Below are 10007 nucleotides of genomic sequence, written 5' to 3' on the forward strand. Positions count from 1 at the left end.
TTTAAGAAGGAATTCACAATGTGCATATCCTTTGAGTATATATAAATAAAAGGAATACACATAACAAACTACTGACAAAATAAATTAGTTCCGCTCACAATAATTTGCAATTGTTGATTTCACATGAAGAAAATCTCTATAGATGCAATAGCAATTTTGTTACATGAAGTTAGTTTAACTGATAATGAAGGTATTATGGGTAAATAATAAATACTACAAAATCAAACTCAATTACCACATGTTATCATATCTTTGTTTACATATACAGTAAAGAAGATAACTCTGTTAAGTTTAGTTTAGTGTCTTCGAGTCCTGTTCGTGGTTGCTTTTATCTCTTGTATTTTGTTTTTACTTTTCTCATTCCAAAAAGGATTGGTCATAAAGTCTTCGTTTTCGCCAAAAAAAAAAAGTAGAGTAAAGAAGATCACTTAGTTTCTTACAAAATTTAACTACATTGTGGTAGGACCATTGGACAATGCTTTTAAGATGTTAAATACTACATTAAGGTAGAAAATAATAATAAATTTTAAATGGACCTTTTATATCAAATGGCATAACAAAGAATGTTCCAAATAGAATAAATGCTCCATTAAGCTACAAAATTAGAAAGGTAAAAATTTAAGATTATCTTACATGGATTATATATAAAATCATGTTTCCTGCACTTGTACAAAGCAAACAATATATGCATATATGCATTTTAAACCAAAAAAGTTTAAAATTTTAGGGTAATAGTTCTTCAGCCGAGCGTGCTACTTGGGCTTATGTCCTTGATGGAGTAGGATCGCCACCGCCACCAAAAGTAGCAGCATCACCACCACCAGCAGGAGGTATAGTTCTCCGCATTTTGCTTGGTACAGGCCTGTTACTCAATTAAAATAACCAACATGTGAACTATATACTAATTAAAATTACCAATTATAACAAAGTTAACATATGATCATCAACATAAAGAAACAACATTCTCAACATTTAATATATTTTGAATATGGCTCCAGACCTACATGATAGATGATGATGTAAAAATATAGTCTAACCACGATAACATCAACCTTTCCGAAGACCTAGCCTAAAAAATAATTGCAGTTAAACTTGAGAGGTATAGTTGTTAATAGTAACCAAATTAATCAAAAAAGAAGACATAGTCGTAACATCTACTACTAAGATGTAGATGGTAAAGAATAACATATCATATAATAATGCTAAAAGTGCATATACCTGCAATATAGAAACACCATTAGTGATTTATTAATTTAGATTAGTAATACACAAATACGCATAAGAACCAGGAAAGTATTCATCGGGTGGTATGAAATCAATACACACAGTATTTAAGCAACTTTAGTGATTTTTCCATTTTATGCTCCTAATTCAATTTGATATTTCATCAACTCGGTGGTATGCATTTCACTCACAGTATGCACATGTGAACATGCAAAAATATCAAAACAACTTGAAAATAAATTTTATTAAATTTTCTTTAAAAATGATACACAACCAACGAAATCCTCCCATTTCACAGCATAAATTGCCTAAAGTCGACTGAAAAAAAATATCACTTGTGTTGCTCATTTAAAGCTCTCCTGAGTGATCACCCTCACTTGACACGCTAATGAAGTTTTAGTTTTGGCTCAAACGAAGGATATTAAACATTGATTCAATTCAGTTTTGCAAACAAAGGAAAATGTACAAAAAGTGACACCCAGGAAACAAAGTAAATGAGCATATAGGAAATAGGAAATATATATATCAAAACAATTACATATATGGATATCGTAAATAAACGCACCACCAGAATGCGATATACCATCGGCCACTGGTGCGCCTGCAGGTTGCAAATACTGTAGCGCAGCCGATCGCAAAGAGGACATCTGCTGTTTTACAATGAAATCAGCAGACATAACTACCATATCAACCTTAAAGTGACACGAATCAGTAATAAATAAATAACATGTAAAAAAAATATATACAATGTCCTTACCTGCAATAGATGAAGATGAACCCACTCAGTAGTGATATACACCATCTAGTAATCATAGGATGAGACACGACAACACTCGATACTGTTGGAGTAGTAGCTGACAGTTGACCAACATGTATATAAAGTGCATAAAACCTTCTAAATCAATTTATTTGATAAATAAAATTAGTACTAAAATAACATAACTGTTGGAAAGTAATGGAACGCTATCAGAAAAACCATTTTACGAAACACATATCTGTTAGTTTGTTTCGCCATATGTCAGTTTTGCTCCTCACATTTCATCTCAGTTGGAACCAGCCAACACAAAGAAAGATACTCCTGTAACAATTTTGTCAACATGTAGTGATATTTCTGAAATCAAAACAAAATGGTATCCACTGCAAACAGCAAAACTAATGCCCATGGTCATGACTTCATATAGAAATAACAATAATACAATGGATCGAAAAAGACTATACAATCATGATCCCAGTGGATTGGTCTCCACCTCTTTGGATTATCACCGAAACTCTTCAAGTTCCTGACATTATGGATGCATCCTATTTAGTCTGTCACAAACTCACAATAAATAATCTAATATTAATGATACATCAAAGAGTGATCTGAAAAATTTTCTGCGCGGGCATACACTTGATTATGATTTTTTGGTTGATCTTAAACGTTCTTCTTACCAAAACGTTGCACCACGGCGAACACATATCTGTGTGCAGTCAGCTATATCACGATAAACCAATAATACACCTATATAGACGTAATTGTGCCAGTCATATCTGTGTACAAACACATACAATCGCTGTTTTGTGACATTCATAAGTAGGTGGGTAATATCAAAAAAGAGAATAGAAAGCCCCGTGGCTACAACCTTTAAGTTGCCTTGCCATGACGGTAAACTTTTTGTTCTCATTTCTCAACACAACAGTTACAAATCGTATTCACCATCGCCTGGTATATTAAACTTCTTTCTATGAAGTTAATTCAATTTTATTTGGAATCGTCAATATCAGAAGACACAAAAGTGATTACAAATGTAGGTTGTCACTGAAAAATACCACTAAAATTAATATGATTGCAAATCATTGTGTGTTTGTCCATGTCCATGGCTCAGACATATGCATAAACCTAGCGACGTAGAATGAATCGTTATGACTGCAGTTCAGAGAATGCCACGCCAAGAAACGAAAAAATTTATTCGCTTCGCCGGTTCCATGTCCAATATGTTTACCATCATACCCTAATTTTTGTAAAGCATAGCAGAACAGCGAAGTAAACAGCATCAGTCACCACGGCTGCAAGTAATCGTTGCCTTGCCAAGAGGTGACTGAGAAGACACATATTAACCATCAAAGCTGTCATAAGCTGATACAATGCAACAGAAAATAAAATATCAGCACACGTACACTAACTTGAGAATGAAAGCTTATTGAGCTTCTACTGCAAAGGTTGATTTATTTTAAATCCAATTTAGAAAAACAGATATATTTAAGTAAATGAAAGATTTACTTAAACATATATCCAGTTCAGAATGAAAATTTTTACACCTTCTATTACAACTTAACCCTAGGAACATACAACAACTAAATTGTTTTCTGATATATTAATCCTACATAAATATATTTAAGTAAATGATAAAACATATGGTAAACAAATCATTACAAAGAAATACCTTTGATAGGACTGACAATAGTGACGACGATTTGAGGTGAATCACAAATTTCTATCTCAAATTGCTGCTATGAAATCGAAGAACCACGACGTAACACTTTAATTAAAATGATGTGATCTGACGTACCGCAACCAGGCGTAACACTTTGATTTTGGTTGAAGGTAGGTTTTACGCTACTATGTTTATTTAGGATTTCAATTGGGACGCGTGACGATTGATTGATTGTTAAACACCAACGAATCGGAGATGGATTGAAGATGAAGATTAAATCAAGCGACGCTTGGTTTGATTAGGGTTTGACAATTCTCAACCAGAGATGGATTGAGAAGGATGGGTAGTTTTCATTTTTAGGAGAGGAACGGTTTGAAGATAGGGAAAATAGTGGTTTGATTTAAGCCGTGTTTTTACAGGGACGCGTCAGATTTAGAAAATTAGTGATTTATTTAATTCTAAATTATGAGAAAATTGTATTTTGTGAGGATGAATACATAGCTGACATGTGGCGGATTTATGCCTGTGATTTATGTAGATAAAATAAAATATATATATGTAATCTGATTATAATCTATATTAATAAATATATACATGTATTATTAGTAATAATAATAATAATAATAATAATAATAATAATAATAATAATAATAATAATAATAATAATAATAGGTGTATAAATAATAAAATTTATACTAATGATAATAATATCAATAATTCTAATAATTAATAATTAATAATTAAATAATTTAATAATTATACTATTAATATTAATAATGATTTTATTAATAAAAATATCAAATAAATAAATAATATTACTGATAATAATAATTATTAATGATAATGTTCATAGTAATATAAATAATAATTTTGATATTATTATTAAGATAATATTAATACGAATCTTAACTACAATAGAATACTAATAATATTAATAATAATAATATCTAAAAATAAGACTAATATTAATCATAATAACTAACGTTATAACCTTTCCATTGTTTGTAATAATTATGATATTAACAATAATAACAATAATTCTAATGTATCAAATCTCAGTATTATATGACTATAATTAAACTTGTAATTACATTTAATATGTTATGATTACAATTTATTAATTATCTCATATTTACTAGTTATCTAATGTATAGAATATTTAATATTTATATATTTTATGTATTTTACAATATACATGTAATATTACTTGTATATATAAGTCATATATATTTATTTCAATAACAACTTAATTATTCTATATATTATTTTATATTTTAATTCAAATGATTAAAGTATATTTTATTAATTTTTAAATTATTATATATGCTTATATTATATATATATATATATATATATATATATATATATATATATATATATATATATATATATATATATATACATACACCCAATTGTTCGTGAATCGTCGAGAATAGTCAAAAGGGCAAATGCATTCATAAAACAAATTCAAAATTTTGAGACTCAATATTACAGACTTTGCTTATCGTGTCAAAATTAAATAAGAATTAAGTTTAAATTTGATCGAAAATTTTCGGGTCGTCACAAAAGCCTTCCATCTTTGCTAGTTCTTTCTGTTTTACGACCACTACATCATCATGGTTCGCCACCATTATCTTCCATCACCTACGACACCCAAAACAACAACCAAAGCACTACCATCATCGCCACCTTTGTTCTATCACACAACCACAAAACACCTTAGTCACCATTAAATCTTTTGATAAACTAATGGTACAAAGTTTTTCACTTACTAATCAAACCAAACCGCCACCCTCCATTAGTCCACCTTAAACCACCACAACCACCATCATTTACGGCAACTATCATAAAAATCATAACTTGATCAACATAGCTGTTATTGTATTACTTACTGCTGCTATTTGTTTGATCTCGCCACCAAAAACCATCGCACCCCACTATTATCTCCTGCTGCAGCTATTTCTGTTTCAACCCATCGAGAAAACACCATCACAAACCCAAACTGACACCTCCATCTCTCTTTTCTCTCTCTATTATTCTTCTTTGTGAAACCCACAAAACTTCTCCTGCTGCAGTGCTTATATTATTTTTGTTATTTCGAACGGTCTCAAACACAGACCCGCTTGTTGTTGGTTACTGCTATATGGTTTATCACGACTACTGTTACTAACCGGAACCTGAACACTATCATTCATCACCAACGAAACCCATCATCAATCATTCGCAGCTGTTGTACACTCTTTTGTTGTGATTCGATCAACTCAAGAACAATCACTGTTGTTTTCGCTGCTACTATTTCCCTTCTGTTTCATTATTTATATTTGACACGATACCATCGAAATAAAACCCACCATCCATCTGCAACCGTAAACAAAGATAATGATGAAAAAGATTAACAGTGAAGAGATGATGAGGCATGAAGAACAAAATAGCGATGAAGGAGATGATGCTCGAAAACGAAGATGATGATGATGAGATGTCCGACGATGATGAGGAACGAAACCCCACTTGATTTATTTTAGAGAGCTGTTTTAATTTTTGGGATTTCCTTTTTATTCGTGTAAACAAAACAGAAAGAAAAGAAAATGGAATCCTATGGTTACAGCAAAACTTTGATAAATATATTGGGTCATTTTTTTTCTCTTTTTGGATGTCTATTTTAGGCTTCATATTAATTATGGACGCTAAATGGGCTTGTTAAATCCGGGTTATTAAATTACTATTGGGCCAGAAGGAGATTGGGCCTTATGCTTCCATTTTTATTGATGGGCCGAAAAACAAAAAGGGTTAAATAAATTCGGGTATGCTATATTCCAGAAAAAGAGAAACAGATTGTTGGTTAAGGGTGTTGGTGTGTAACTGGGAGGTCTTGGGTTCGAGCCCGGGCAGCGGCGTTTTTATTTTTAAAAGCCTATTCTCTTGAGGTAGTATTATTATTATCATTATTATCCTTATTATTATTATTATTATTATTTATATTTATTATTACTAATAATTAATATTATGTTTATGATAAAAAAAAATAAAAAAAATAAAAATAGATACAATTTATATTAAGAAATATTAAGATAAAAATGATTATGGTTATGATCATAGTTAAGGTAATTACAATCGAAAAGATTAATTATATGTACGATTATGAATAAGATAATATATAGATATAGTTATGAATATAATTATAATTAAGTCATGATTAAATAAGTTATTATTAATATTAAAAGTATCATTATCATTATTATTTTTATTATTATTATTAACAAAAGTATTATTATTAAGATTACCACTAGTAATAAGATTGTTATAATTATTATTATTATTAAGTATTAGGTATAATTATCAAAATTATTATTTTCATTACCATTACTATTAAATTACTCATTTTATTAAAAAAATTACTAATATTATCATTATTATGAGATTTATTATAAAAACTATCGTTAATATTATCATTTATAGAATTATTAATACTATTATCATTGTTATTAATATTAGTACTATCATTATTATTATTGTTATCACTTAAAATATTATAGTAGTATTAATAAACAAACGATATTTATATATAAATATATTAATACATATAACATAATAAAATTTAATATTTTTATGTACAAAATGAATATACGAAACATATATATATTAATAATATAAAAAGAATATAACTAATAAATTTATATATATATTTATTCGATTACAACTATGTATATTAATAAATATACAAATGATATAGGTTCATGAATCCGAGGCCAACCCTACATTTGTTCAATGCCGTCATATGTATTTTTACTACAAAATACAGTATTGTGAGTTTCATTTGCTCCTTTTTTTCAATACTTTATATATTTTTGGGACTGAGAATACATGTGCTGCTTTTATAAATATTTTACGAAATAGACACAAATAATTGAAACTACATTCTATGGTTGGATTATCAAATCGAATATGCCCCTTTTTAGCTTGGTAGCCTAAGAATTAGGTAACGGAAATGGCCCCTAATTGACGCGAATCCTAAAGATAGATCTATCGGGACCAACAAGCCCCATCCAAAGTACATGATGCTTTAGTACTTTGAAATTTATCATGTCCTAAGGGAGTCTCGGAATGATGGGGATATTCTATATGCATCTTGTGAATGTCGGTTACCAGGTGTTCAATCCATATGAATGATTTTTATCTCTATGTATGGGATGTTTATTTATGGGAAATGGGAATATGAAATCTTGTGGTCTATTAAAATTATGAAATGATTATTTATGAAAAACTAATGAACTCACCAACCTTTTGGTTGACACTTTAACGCATGTTTATTCTCAGGTATGAAAGAAACCTTCCACTGTGCATTTGTTCATTTTAAAGATATAACTTGAAGTCGTTCAAGGCATATAGACGTCAGTTCATCGCGATGGTACCATATATTATAGTGTTCGTTCAGGAAGTTTTTGGACGGGTTATGATATGCATGACTAATCAAGTTTAACTTCTACCATGAACTAGTCAACTAATAAAAACTCCTTTTAACCCCACTCACCACTCACCATTCACTTCATTTCATTTCCATTTTCCTTTCTAATTCTCTCTCAACACACACACACACCTATGAACGAATTTTTCCAGTAACCAAATCATCATTTTCATCAAAAACTACTTCAAGAATCAAGCTATAATCATCATAGGAAGAACACTTCAAGAACACTTCGAAAATCCTTTCAAGTTTGCAAGTATACTTCCAAGCTTTCTAATCCACTCCAAGTAATCATCTAAGATCAAGAAACCTTTGTTATTTACAGTAGGTTATCTTTCTAATTCAAGGTAATACTCATACTCTAACTTTGATTCAATTTCTATAACTATAACAATCTTATTTCGAGTAAAAATCTTACTTGAACTTGTTTTCGTGTCATGATTCTACTTCAAGAACTTTCAAGTCATACAAGGATCCTTTGAAGCTAGATCATTTCTTGTCACTTACAGTAGGTTTACCTACTATATTTGATATAGTAATGATGTTCATAACATTATTCGATTCATATATATATAACTATCTTATTCGAAGATTTAAACTTGTAATCACTAGAACATAGTTTAGTTAATTCTAAACTTATTCGCAAAAAAAGTTAATCCTTCTAACTTAACTTTTAAAATCAACTAAACACATGTTCTATATCTATATGATATGTTAACTTAATGATTTCAAACCTGGAAACACGAAGAACACCTTAAAACCGGACATACGCCGTTGTAGTAAAACCGGGGGCTGTTTTGGTTTGGATAATTAAAACCTATGATAAACTTTGATTTAAAAACTATACTTCTAGAAAAATGATTTTTCTTATGAACATGAAACTATATCCAAAAATCATGGTTAAACTCAAAGTGGAAGTATGTTTTTCAAAATGGTCATCAAGACGTCGTTCGTTCGACTAAAATTACTACTCTTACAAAAATGACTTGTAACTTGTATTTCCGACTATAAACTTATACTTTTTCTATTTAGTTTCATAAATTTCAGTTCATTATGAAACCATAGCAACTTGAATAACTCAAAACGGATTTAAAATGAAGAAGTTATGGGTAAAACAAAATTGGATAATTTTGCTTGTTGTAGCTACGTGAAATTTGTAACAAATCTATACAAATCATAACTTAACTAACTTATATTGTATTATATATGTATTCTAACATATATTATGTAATCTTGAGATACCATAAACACGTATACAATGTTTTGACATATAATATCGACCCATCTATATAATATATTTTAGAACAACCATAGACACTCTATATGCAGTAATGCGTGAGTTAGCTATACAGGGTTGAGGTTTATTCCAAAGTAATATATATACTTTGAGTTGTGATCTAGCCTGAGACGTGTATACACTGGGTCGTGGATTGATCCAAGATAATTTATATTAATTTATTTCTGTACATCTAACTATGGACAACTAGCTGTAGGTTACTAACGAGGACTGCTGACTTAACAAACTCAAATCATTAAAACGTAATAAAAAATGTTGTAAATATATTTTGATCATACTTTGATATATATGTACATATTTGTATAGGTTCGTGAATCGACCCGTGGCCAAGTCTAATTTCCGACAAGGGAAAAATCTGTGAAAGTGAGTTATAGTCCCACTTTTAATATCTAATATTTTTGGGATGAGAATACATGCAATTTTATAAATGTTTTGCAAAATAGACACAAGTAATCGAAACTACATTCTATGGTTGGATTATCGAATCGAATATGCCCCTTTTTAGCTTGGTAGCCTAAGAATTAGGTAACGGAAATGGCCTCTAATTGACGCGAATCCTAAAGATAGATCTATCGGGTCCAACGAGCCCCATCCAAAGTACCGGATGCTT

At 29.8% G+C, this 10007-nt stretch overlaps 1 long non-coding RNA gene across 11 annotated transcripts; it reads right to left on the bottom strand.

Annotated features, from left to right (window-relative positions):
- Window positions 1–542: 542 nt before the first annotated feature.
- Window positions 543–4042, bottom strand: LOC139891462 (uncharacterized). Of its 11 annotated transcripts, none has more exons than XR_011773670.1 (4): window positions 3648–4042; window positions 2847–3340; window positions 2656–2754; window positions 543–2532 (listed from the first exon to the last, which is right to left on the bottom strand). It is a non-coding gene; the product is annotated as an uncharacterized lncRNA (long non-coding RNA). The 11 variants fall into 11 exon arrangements; XR_011773671.1 differs by having other exon boundaries at window positions 543–2302; window positions 2443–2532; window positions 2656–3340; XR_011773672.1 differs by having other exon boundaries at window positions 543–862; window positions 1790–1871; window positions 1982–3340.
- Between the last annotated feature and the right edge of the window lie 5965 nt (window positions 4043–10007).

The sequence above is a fragment of the Rutidosis leptorrhynchoides genome, chromosome 2 (assembly GCF_046630445.1).
Source record: "Rutidosis leptorrhynchoides isolate AG116_Rl617_1_P2 chromosome 2, CSIRO_AGI_Rlap_v1, whole genome shotgun sequence".
Classification (NCBI taxonomy): domain Eukaryota; kingdom Viridiplantae; phylum Streptophyta; class Magnoliopsida; order Asterales; family Asteraceae; genus Rutidosis; species Rutidosis leptorrhynchoides.